General features: G+C 39.1%; 1 non-coding gene across 1 annotated transcript; it reads right to left on the bottom strand.

Annotated features, from left to right (window-relative positions):
* Nucleotides 1-750: 750 nt before the first annotated feature.
* Nucleotides 751-822, bottom strand: TRNAD-GUC (transfer RNA aspartic acid (anticodon GUC)). The gene has a single exon. It is a non-coding gene; the product is annotated as a tRNA-Asp (tRNA).
* Between the last annotated feature and the right edge of the window lie 12,346 nt (nucleotides 823-13,168).

Below are 13,168 nucleotides of genomic sequence, written 5' to 3'. Positions count from 1 at the left end.
GGAGGAACCTGGTGGGAGGTAATTGAATCATGGGGACAGGTTTTCCCATGCTGTTCTTGTGGGAGTGAATAAGTCTAATGATATCTGATGGTTTTATAAAGAGCAGTTCCCCTGCACATGCTCTCTTGCTGGCTGCCATGTAAGATGTGCTTTTGCGTCTCCTTCACCTTCCGCCGTGATTGTGAGGCCTCCCCAGCCATGGAGAACTGTGAGTGCATTAAACCCCTTTTAAAAAAATATTAATTATCCAGTCTTGCGTATTTCTTCATAGCAGTATGAAAATGGACTAATACAGTATGCCACAATTTTCTTCAAAATGTATTCGTCTTTGACGCCTACCTTGTTTGTTCTCTACAATGATTCACTCTCCAAATCTTATTTAATCTCTTGATTAAAAATCTCACACATTCATCATTTTCTTTCCATTATTGCTGTTATTTCTAGGCTACATCTTTATTATATATGAATTAGATTATTATAATAGTCACATAACTGATTTTCCTGATGCAACTTTCTTTTTTTTTTTTTTTTTTGAGACAGAGTCTCGCTGTTTCACCCAGGCTGGAGTGCAGTGGCGCAATCTCGGCTCACTGCAGGCTCCACCCCCCGGGGTTCATGCCATTCTCCTGCCTCAGCCTCCAGCGTAGCTGGGACTACAGGCGCCCGCCACCTCGCCCGGCTAATTTTTTTTGTATTTTTAGTAGAGACGGGGTTTCACCGTGTTAGCCAGGATGGTAGTAACTACTTTGTCTCCCCGTTGGGGAATTGAACCCCGGTCTCCCGCGTGACAGGCGGGGATACTCACCACTATACTAACGAGGAAGACGGCAACTTTCTAACTCTCATTTATTCTTCAAATCACTGGTATATTCATTTTCCTAAAGCATTCATCTCACCTTTGTGAAAACTTTGGTAAGGGGGTGCCAAGTGAAACTAAGCTGTAATAATTTTTAAAAATTAGGATAAAGTATGAATTCAAAATCGTCAGTTCCTTTTATTTCTAGTGTTAGAACTTATTTATTTATTTGAAACAAAGTCTCACTCTGTCACCCAGGCTAGAGTGCAGTGGCGCGATCTCGGCTCACTGCAACCTCTGCCTCCAAGGTTCAAGTGATTCTCCCGCCTCAGCCTCCGGAGTAGCTGGGATTACAGGCAACTGCCACCATGCCCGGCTAATTGTTTTGTATTTTTAGTAGAGACAGGGTTGCTGTGTTGGCCAGAGTGGTCTTGAATTCCTGACCTCAGGTGATCTTCCCACCTCGGCCTCCCAAAGTGCTGGGATTACAGACTTGAGCCACTGTGCCAGGCCTAAGGCGCTGGAATTTACCAATTTCCTTGGAGTAGATACCCTTTTACCTGAGAAGAATTGCTCGAATGGTCTCTTTCAGGTAGATGTGATGTCCAAAGTTACCATTGTTCAGGGGAAAGTATGTAACAGAAATTTTGTCTTATATTGACAAATACTGCCCTTCTGGGAGACTGTAAAACAACCACCACAGCGATAACGACAGCAAGAACAACAATAACCCTCCATGGGTATATTTGCATAAGGTCTAAGGAGACTTCTGGCAAGTAGTGGGTAAAACACTGACACCTTTGAAGTTTAACTTTATTACTATAATATCAATAGATTAAGATGGATCCAACTGAGATCATTTAACAAAAGATACCAGGTGCTTTTGAGGAGAAACTCACCATAATGGTAAAGAGAATTTGGAGTGGTAACCCAAGTCATACCCGCCAGCTTTTTAGAATGGCAGTGAAGAGACCTGGCTTCCTGGTGGTTTTGGTGCGGCAAGTGAAGCGCCTGCGGGTAATGCTGTCTGTCCTTGAAACTAACGGACTTTGAAAAAGTGTGGTATGTGCATATAAATATGTTTAGGTGGGATATGGTTTGCCTGTGCGTCTGCCTAAATCTGGTTTTGAGTTGTAGCTGCCAGAATTCTCACGTGTTGTGGGAGGGAGCTGCTGGGAGGTAATTGAGTCATGGGGATGGTTTCCTCCATACTGTTGTTGTGGTAGTGAATAAGTCTCAAGAGATCTGATGACTTTATAAGGGGAAAACTCTTTTCCTGGCTCTCATTTTCTCTCTTTGCCACCACCATGTAAGACATCCGTTTGCTCTTCCTTCATCTTCTTCCGTGATTGTGAAGCATCCCCAGCCGGGTGGAACTGTGAGTCAATTAAACCCCTTTCTTTATAACTTACCCGGTCTTGGGTATGTCTTTATCGGCAGCATGAAAACGGACTAATACAAACTGTGTATAGACTAGGGACCAAACTCATGGGAGGGGTAATTTAAGAGCCCAGTACAGAAGTTTCTTAGGATTTCCATAGCTGTCTAATACTGAGGGGGGACAATTTTCACTTGCTTTTGAAGAATTCTTGCCAACAGTGATGGCAGAAATGATGAATCAGTGACTTTATTCTCTTAGGAAGGGCCTCTGGAAGTTTGTAGTCACATTTTTACCGAAGTAATATAAAAAAGATATAACAGCATTCAGCCTGGAAAGGAAGAAGTGAAACTCTATTCACAGATAACATGATTATTTAAATAGAAAACATGATGCAATCTACAAAAAAAATTCCTGGAACTAAAAGTGACTTTAGCAAGGTTGCAGAATACAAGATCATACATAAAAATCAATCGTATTTTTATCTGCTGACAATAAATAAGAAATTGAAGTAACCATTTGTGATAGTATCAAAAATATGAAATATATGGAGAGTAATCTGATAAAAATACTTGAAAGACCTGTACATGGAAAACTACAAAACGTTGCTGAGAGAAATTAAAGACCAAAATAGAGAGATATACTGTGTTTTCAGATTGGAAGACCAAATAATAATATTAATTACTCAGTCTTAATATTGTTAAGGTAGCAGTTCTCTCTAAATTAATATGTAGATTTAATCCAAATAAAAATCTAAGCAGTTTTTTTTTCTTGTAGAAATTGACAAACTGATTCTAAAACTTAGGTGGAAATGCAGAGGACCTAGAATAGCCCAAGCAATTTGAAATGAAGGAACAAAATTGGTGGACTTAAATTACCTGACTTCAAGGCATATTATAACACTATAATAATCAAGACAATGTAGTATTGGTAACAAGGTAGACAAATAGATCAATGGAACTGAATAAAGAGTTCAGAAATAGACCCACACATAACACATATGGTTAACTGATTTTTGACAAAGGTATAAAGGCGATTCAGCCTCCCAAAATGCTGTGATTATAGGCGTAAGCCACTATGCCCAGCCTAGGCAAAAATTTCTTAAATGCAACACCAAAAACATGAGCCATTAAAAAATGGATGAATTAGACTTTGTTAAAATTAATAACTTTTGCTTTTTGAAAGACACTGTTAAGAGAATGGAAAGACAAGCCAACACTGAGAGAAAATATTTGCAAATCACATAGCTGATATAGCACTTATATCTAGAATGTATAAAGAACTCTAAAATCTGAGTAATAATAATAATAATAGTTTAAAATGAGCAAAAGATTAGTGCACTTCGAATTTGACACTTCAGAAAGAAGCTATAAGAATGACAAATAAAAACAGAAAAAGACATCCAACATTGTTAGTCATTGAGGAAATACAAATTAAAGCCACAGTAAAATATCATTACATATCTATTAGAATGTCTAAAATAAAAATAAAGATGACTATCCCAAGCATTTGCAAGGATGTGGAATAACTGGAGTTCTCATAATCTGCTGGTAAAAATGTAAAGTGGTAAACCACTTTGACAAATTGTTTGGAAGTTATTTGAGAAGTATAATATTAATTAACCTGCTATGTGACCCAGGCATTTTACAGCCAGGTATTTATCAAAGAGAAATGAAGACATATGTCCATACAAAGACTTGTACGTGAATATTGATAGCAGCCTTATTTGTAAGAGCCAAAAACTGGGCACACTGCAAGTACCTATCAAAAAGGTATGTGAATAAACAAACTGTGGGACATCAACACAATGGAATATTACACATTAGTAAAAAGGAACAAACTGTTGATGCACCCAACAACACGGATGAATCTCCAAAAATTGAGTGTAAAAAGCCAGCCTATACTGTATGATTTCATTTGTATAAAATTCTATGCAAACTGAGCTATAGTGACAGAAAGCAGGTTAGTAGTTGCCTGGGGATGGGGCAGAAGTGAGAGATTCCAAGGAGTATGAGGAAATTTTGGGAGTTGATGGATATATTCATTATCTTGATTGTGGTGATGTTTTCATGGGTGTATACGTATGTCATAACTTATCAGATTTTATACTTTCTTTTTCTTTTTTTTCTTTTTGAGACAGAGTCTTGCTCTGTTGCCCTGGCTGGAGTGCAGTGGGGCAATCTCAGCTCACTGCAGCCTCTGCCTCTCGGGTTCAAATGATTCTCACACCTCAGCCTCCCGAGTAGCTGGGACTACAGGCACGTGATACCACGCCCAGCTAATTTTTGTATTTTTAGTAGAGGTGAAGTTTCGCCATGTTGGCCAGGCTGGTCTCGAACTCCTGACCTCAAGCGATCCACCCACCTTGGCCTCCCAAAGTGCTGAGATTATAGGCGTGAGACACCACCCTGGCCCAGATTTTACACTTAAACAGTTAATTTTATGTCAGTTATGCTTCAATAAAGTGGTGTAAAAAAAGAGATACTGTAAACATGTAAAAACAGGTAAAGTGTGAAATATTGGTTATACCTACTGAATCTGCATTTGTCCAACTGATAACCTTCAAATTCTTGGACCTGGTCTCAGCCTAACCTTCCAGCTGTATCTCCCAGTGACATCTTAAATTCCAGTTAAAGGAGACTGTTTCCTGAATAGATGTTAGCTTTTCTTGTGCATTTTGTCACCCTGACATGGGCTGCCCACTGTCTTCTGATCCCCTCACCAGATGGGATCTGAACTCCCACAATGCTTTGCATCTTTCTTTAGTACTCATCACTCTATGTTACCGCTTACAAACATGATTCTTACCTCCCCTATAAGCTGAGAGATTCTTGAAGGTAGTGACCCATATATTTATTATTTATCCTAGTACCCCAATGGCATCTTAGAGAATGTCTTGTAAGTAGTAATGATAAATATGTTTAACTGAAGATTTTTTAAATACTGTCCCAAAGGATTGAAAACGTTTCACTGTGCTTAAAAATATGAAACCTTTCCTAATTGTGGTGCATGCAATCTTCATTCACATAAGACTGGGTGAGTATTTCTCTTATATTTAGTTTGCTTGATGTCTTAAGCTGTCATAAGTATCTTTTGTTTATGATCTCTAGTGACATTTCTCATTACCTAAGTATCAGTAGCTATTCTTTGTAGTAGATTTGCAATTGCTTAATGATCACTCTTATAGTGCAGCAGTCCCCAGCCTTTTTGGCACCAGGAACCAGTTTTGTGGAAGACAATTTTTCTATGAAATATTAGAGTAGCGGGAAAAGGGTTGCGGGATGAAACTGTTCCACCTCAGATCATCAGGCATTGGTTACATTCTCATAAGGAGTGCACAGCCTAGATCCCTCGTGTGCACAGTTCACAATAGGGTTTATGTTCTTATGAGAATCCAATGCCACCACTGAAGTGACAGGTGTGACAGGAGGCAGAGCTCAGGCTGTAATGCTGGCTCACCCATAGCTCACCTCCTGCTGTGTGGCTCGGCTCCTAACAGGCCATGGACCGGACCCCTGTTACAATGTGTACACTCACATTTTGAGCAAAATGGCATAGGTTGTAATGCCTATATAGTAGAGAAAAATAACAAAATTCTGTTTGTGAAATATTTCTTTGTATTTTTTGATCCCATGATGACATAATAAAACCCAATCCATGTCTAAGAAATAGTTTGAGATAAAATCTAAGAATAATTTTGTTGGAGAGTTAAGGTGAACAAGAAACTGGGTTAAAAGGAGAGCTTTATTTCAGCTTCATATATCTGACAAAATTGGGAAATTGGATAAAAGGAATTTAGGAAATTGTACTGAATGAAAATGATGTTTTGTATTTGTTCTGATGTAAAAGCATCTATTTCCCCTCACACAGAGATGGACACATAATGGTCTCAAGTCTAATGGAAGTGCTCATTTCCAAGGGTATTGTAGTTTTGAAATGAATTTGTTTGAGGATTCTAGGTCTAATTTCACATTGTTAAACTCTAAAATTACAGAAGCCTTTTCCAAAGTAATACTTGAACCTCTGAATGGCCTCATGGTGCACCTCGAGCATAGGCTTGTTGTGTACAAAGTTTGATGGGCTTGTTTGCAATACCACAAACCCTTCAATGCAAAACATTCAAATCCTCCTCTCTATAACAACTGATGCCATATCTTAGCTCTTGCCTTTCCCCTGGGCTAGATTTCTTTTTCTTTTTTTTGAGATGGAGTTTCACTCTTGTTGCCTAGGCTGGAGTGCAATGGCACGATCTCGGCTCACCGCAACCTCCTGCCTCCCAGGTTCAAGCAATTCTCCCTGCCTCAGCCTCCCGAGTAGCTGGGATTACAGGCATGCACCACCATGCCCGGCTAATTTTGTATTTTTAGTAGAGACACGATTTCTCCATATTGGTCAGGCTGGTCTTGAACTCTCGACCTCAGGTGATCCCCCTGCCTTGGCCTCCCAAAGTGCTGGGATAACAGGCTTGAGCCACCGCGCCCGGCCTTCCGTGAGCTAGATTTCTTCCTTCACTCATGTAAGAGCTTGGCCTGGGTGATGAAGTGACAGCCATTAAAAGTTTCTAAAGCAGGTACAGGACAGAGGTTACGAGTTCAGGGTTTGCAGGTAGACCTTGGTTTGATTTCTAATTCTACCATTAGTTCTGTGGCTCTGATCTAGTTACTTAACCTACTAAGCCTTAATTTCTTCCTCTGCAAAAAGGGTCCCATGCATGTTAAGAGCTTAGCATGGTGCCTGGCACAGAAAGCACACATCAATATATTTATGCTGTTAATATTATTAACAGAAATATCTTAGTTTTACTTCAAGAAAATAGCCTCCTTTGGTTTTTATGCATGAGTCACAAATTGGGAATTACTTATTCACATTGTTATTATAAAATAGCTTTATTGTGCTAATTTTAAAAACCTGATAGTTTGGATGTGGACAATTTTCTTAAAAACAGCTCTGGAGAATTTGGTGGTTGTGTATCTAGTGTTAAAAAAGCCAGCCCAGCTTTGCCACAAAGACACAAATATTAGTGGCTCCAAATAGATACACAGATGGCCTTATGGAGCCCCAGATATTGTCTTACTCAGTTCACTGTGGGCAGGAAGAAGACCTATTTTTAAGGAGAGGGAAGACGACTATAAGTGGTTAAAAATAGGATGCTTCTCTGTCCTCTCTCTGCTGCTTTCACCCTCCATGTTTCCGACGATCCCCATTTTCCCTAAATTCCTCTTATCATCTCTGTACATGTTTCCCTCCTCCTTTTCTACTCTAGAAATAGTACATGTTATGAGAGAGCAAATACTTGACACCATCCCCAGAAAGTCAGTGGTGGGGATAATGCATTTTTAATCCCAAACACCTGGCCTCCTTTTGTTTGCCCTCCAGAATGAGGTTTCTTGATTATTCAAAAAAGTCCTCTTATGCTGGTGCTTACAAATGAGTAAAAAGGTTAATAAATTTCAGATCTACTTAGTAATCCAGGGAGATAGAAGTCTGCAAACAGAGATTTTTCTTTTTAGATTGAATTTGACATTATGAAAAGCTACCCATCTCTTCTCATACTCAAAGTATTTACCCAAGCTTTAAACACTGGGTAGCAAGAGTGTGGTGAAGGAGCTAACATTAATCGTGGGACCATTTTGCAGAATCTCATGCACATTATCTCATTTAATTTTCATGACAATCCCTTAAGGAAAGCAACATCATTCCCATATGACATAAGTGAGGACAGGAGGGGGCTTTGACATATCCTATCACAGAGAGGCCCATGCTGATGCAGTTTGATTAAGCCCTAGTGATCCCTTGTAAAATTTAGTCATCCTCTGCAGCCGACCTCCCTCATCCACACAGTGGTATCATGCTGCAATACTTTGATACAAGTGCCTCTTTGCCACTGTGCAATGCCACTTATGGTGAGATGTAGCTCCCATTTCCAGCCACCTTCTGTGGCCAGCCAATTCATGAGACCATGGACAAGTACAGACTCCATCTTACTAGGAGAGGAGACAGTGGAACTGATAGCCCCTCCCTCAGCAGTACAAATACAACATCTGTCTCCTCAAAGCTATTTCCTCTGCTCTGGTTACGTAAAGGCAGGCATGCAAGTGCCTTTATATTGGCTGGGACAGTGGAGGTGGTGGAGGATGATAGTGGGAGGTAAGGAGAGTTTTCTGAACTGATACCTCTCAGTAAACCCTGCATGGCCATGGAAGGGGTGGTTTTGGTCTTTGGTTACAATTCTGGGACAAGAGCATCACTTATACATGGATTATCAAATTTAGCTCTTATAACAGCCCTATGAGGTTGTTATAAGATTGATATGATTATCAATCATATTGGGTTGGGTTGATATGATTATCAAATTTAGCTCTTATAACAACCCTATGAGGAAGGTTTGTTTGTGTAATATAGTAGTTACAATCATGGGCTTGGGCTTTAATTACAGGTCTTATATCATTCATGTGAAGTTCAAACATGACCACTGTTGTGCCTATTTCCTCTCTGTATGATGGGAAGAATGATAGTACTTACCTTATGCTATTGTGAACAGTAAAAGAGATAACCTACATGGTAGTAAATGCTGTGTTAAGTGTTTGCTATGGTTATTTTTATTTTCCAGATGAGGAAACTAACACCCAGATAGCTTCATAGCTGTTGAAGATCACATAGCTAATATATGCCTCTAAAACCCATGCTCTTAGCCATTCCTTCATGGTGGTATTACTTAGCCTTTTCCACATTCTGGCACACATGGAAAAATGTGTGGTTATAATAATGATATTATTCATGCACAGCATTGGGGAGAATTAATAGGATAGCTCAAGTCTTAAGGTAATTGGTCTGGGAGGCCCTGACTGTCCCAGGCCCCCTCTGATTAACTGACACTCTGGCTGTACTGGAGCAGGAAACAGGACCTGCTTCTCCAGGCGAATAGTTAGGTAAGTCTTCATGGAGAAAATGATGTCTTAGGTGTGGCTGAAAGATGAGTAAAATTTAGTAGCAAAAGCAAAGGATGAGAATGGGGAAGTGGGGAAGTCTGCTTAATTTTCTCCTGTAGAAAATGGAGATCATGGTAATACCTATTTCACAGGTTAAAAATGAAATAAAGGAACATACATGGAAAAGGCTTTGTAAGATGTGATATCAATGTTAGCTGTTACTATTCTTGAGGAAAATGAATAAAATATTTAAAACCATAAAAGTGAACAGGGCATAGTGGTTGCAGAGATAGAACATTTCTACCAAACATTCACTTGGGGAAAGTTTACAGCTTTAATAGGACTTGTATCCTTTCATTAATCCATTTATTCATTCATTCTTAACCAAATAAAAGAGAACATAAGCTTTCTCCAACATTTGTTATGAGGCTTGGCCTATTTTCATCAATAACTGAAGCAAGTAGGAATAAGATCAAGAATCCCATAATCTCAAGCCAGGTGTGTCTCTGAAGTCCATAGTAGTTTGGCCATATCTGGGAAATGGCATAGCAGGCCGTCTCTATGTGATAGTCCCAGGGCTTCTTGGGTGAGGACTTGTCCAGAGGGACAAGGCAGCTAGGCAGAAGCAGCTGGATCCCAAAACAAAGCTTCGATCATTGGAGGGAAGGGGTTTGGGGCTGTCACTCAGGTTGTCTCTGGTTCAGGGAGGGACATCCGCATCCTGTGGAGGGAGCATGGGAAGGTTGTGAGTAAAACTTGCCCTGACAGTGTTGTCCATCCCTGGGGTCCAAGGACATCTGCCTTGGACCTCCTGCCCTAAGCTAGAGTAAGCCAAGAAAAAAGAAGGGAAGAGAGACCTTCTTTCCAACTATGCAACACAATACCGAGATGCCTTGCCACTCTGAGGGCTCCATGGCATCACCTGTGGTAGGAGATGTCAGCACCTGCTGGAAATGGTGGCAACCAAAGGATGGAGGCCACAGAAGAAGAGAGAATAGCAGGTGCCATGTGGGTGAGAATCAGATTTATTTATGGAAAATATTCATAGAGTGATTAAGGGCAAAAAGTAGGAAAACATGGGTTACATAGAGAACAAGGCAAAGATAGTTAAACCTTGAAACTTTTCCTAAGTCTTCATAGCCAATTCATTTCTGTACCCTTCAGCTGCATACATGTTGAAATCCAAGATGAGCTCTGTAGACTAATTCATCTCAAAATATTATTTAAGAAGTTTTTTTTTTTACATAGAGAGTTCATTTAAAATTTGTCCAACTTTAACATTTTCTTTTCTGAGTTTGCTGTAAAATTCAAATTGAGTAATTTACACAAATGCATCAATATTTTAAAAGATACCAATCTTACACATGCAAAAAAGAAGGCTTACAATCTTCAGTAATCTTTAATGTAACACACATTCATTATATATGAGCTCTCAAAGGAGAAACTTGCGTTGTTCGGAATCCTAAGTGCTATACAATGGTGGCTTTGGGAAACTTAAATACCACACATTTGCTTTGGAAAACCATCGTTGAGTGACTTTAGTGGATTAACCCTGAAAGTCGTCATGACCGTTTTGTCTTTAATAATCTGGACCAAGCAAAAGGAGAAAAGTTTCAATGATGTGACATTCTTGTGGTCATAGTTTTAACAAGATATACTCCTTGAAATTTGCCTCTGATGCTGGAATGCTCATCAATTCTCGGAGAAGCTGACTCATTCTTTGTGGCTGAACTCAAATGTCACCTCTTCTGTGAACTAGTCCTCAAAACCTCGAGCAAGATTAATTGCTCCCATGGAGCTTGGTACATGCCTTTGTTATGGCACCATTATTACATAGTGTCTTAGCTAATCATGTGTTTGTTTACCCAATAAACTATGAACTTCTTGGGGTCAGGAATGGTTCTTGGCACAGGAGGCACCTAGTAGACATTTGTGGAATTAGAGTACGTATCTATCATCAGTAGATACTACATTTAAAATATGGATAGATTTGCACACTTGTAAAAACCAAGAGAAAAATGTTCAAGGAGCTGTTGCCATCCAGATGTAGGACAGAAAAACGAATTTTGGGATGTTGTCATCTTAAAATCTCCTTTAACTGGAGAGATTCAAGAGAAGTCAACAATACTTGGAGGTGAATGACTGAGTTAGTGAGTAAATGAAAGTTTCTCTTTATCTGGTGTGTACTTGATTAATACCTACATTTAAAGCTATCATTCAGGGGAGGGAAGGGGATGGGTTTGGTATTTGTTGAATTACTTCTGCCTACTAGGCTCTGTAGTAGGAAGTTTCCATTACAGGATTTCACTTTAGGTGCAACCATCCTGTTGGTTGGGTTCTATCATCTTTTTTGTCAAATGGAGAAACAGAAACTGCAAATTACTCAACTTGTATTTTCAGAGAGATTTAGTAATGTGAACAAAGTCATTCATCTAGTAAGTGGCTGGACCAGAATTCTAACTCAAGTCTGAAAAAAAGTCTTAGCATATACCTATACATATTAGGAAAAAAGGGAGAATTCAGCAGTTATTATGATAAATGAGGGGCAGCCCTCGTCTTGTAGTTTACACTTACCCTCTTAAATATGTATCTAAGGAGAAGGGGGAGGTGGGATGGGGCTTGGATTAGGCAATATGTATGGTGGTTAAGCAAGTGGACTCAGAGTTAGACAACGTGGGTACAGAGCCTGGTTCTGTCTCCTTTTAGTTGTGTGACCCTGAGCAAATTATTTAACTTCCTTGAGCCTCAGGTTCTTTAACTGTAAAAATTGGTGGAGGGGAATAATCATCATTTCTATCTCACTGGATGTTGTTAGAATGAAATGAAAGAATGAACATAAACACTTAGCCGAGTGCTTGGCACACACTAATGCTCAAGACCTTATTATCATAATTATCCAATGCTCCATATTTACTACCCAAAGTCAACAGATAATTGCTTATTTCCTACTTTCTTAATGTTTAGTAGATGCAATGTTAAAGTGGAAGGCAAGTCCACTCAATGGACCTGCAGCCAGAGTATTGGGTTTGGAATCATTCAATCGGAGTTTGGTTCCTGGTTCAGCTTCGTAATCTTGCCTAGACACATTGCTCAGTTTCTCTGGACTCAATTTTCTTATCTGTAAAGTAGCGATCAAAACTATACCTAGCTTACAGAATTCTTGCCAGGCAAGAATTGCTAAGACAAGGAGTACACAAAAGGGCATTTAACCTAGTCTAAGAGAGTCAGGAGGATCTCCTGGAAGGGAATGAAGCCCAAGTGGACACCTAGAAAAGAAAAGAACCTCGTCAACTATGATATACACTTATGTCAATAATACATTATTATTTAAGTAACATAAGTACATGTAACTGACATTTAAAGTTATTTTGGACTGTATTTCCCATTTTACTGATTTTTCTTCTGATAAAACCTTTGAATTTCATTAAGTTTTAAGAAGAGAAATGCTATGATTTTTTTTTTGGTAGATTGTAATTATCTCCAAAATTTGGTTCATCATTTTCCTAAAGATGTTTCTAGTGAAACGCTAGTCTTCTGCAATGTCTTCAATCATCAACTATGTAAAGTGAGAACTAAAATAAATATAGACTGAAACTCTTTCTTGCTTTCATATTGGATGAGATAAGTGCATGAGCTGAGAGAGGGAGAGAGAAAAAAAAACACGTTTACATCTTGGATGTGATCCTGAGTTATTCCCTTGATATAAATAAGACACTTTGAAAGGCACATTAACTTTTCCGGGTCACGAGGGTTTTCATTAGAATGCTGGACTATAAATAGTTCCCCAGTGAGGTAAAGGAAATGATGCCCTATTCCTTCGCACTCCCAGAGTTCTTAGCATACTGGAGAACAACATTCTCTTGCAAGTGTTTGGCTCACTATGTGCTGGTATTATTTATAAGGTCAAATTTTGGATTAACCTTTTGAGATTTAAAATAAAATCAGACAAGGGAATCTTTGTGAACCTTTTATTTCTTAGGGAAAATTATTTTACATGGAATTTACCTAGAGTACCACATAAAAATTCTTAACACAGAGTATCTAGCACAGTGTAAAAATATATTT

Source organism: Hylobates moloch, unplaced genomic scaffold, assembly GCF_009828535.3.
Source record: "Hylobates moloch isolate HMO894 unplaced genomic scaffold, HMol_V3 SCAFFOLD_12, whole genome shotgun sequence".
Lineage (NCBI taxonomy): Eukaryota > Metazoa > Chordata > Mammalia > Primates > Hylobatidae > Hylobates > Hylobates moloch.
The sequence above is the reverse complement of the archived record's forward strand: the minus strand, read 5'-3'. Positions and strand labels throughout refer to the sequence as shown.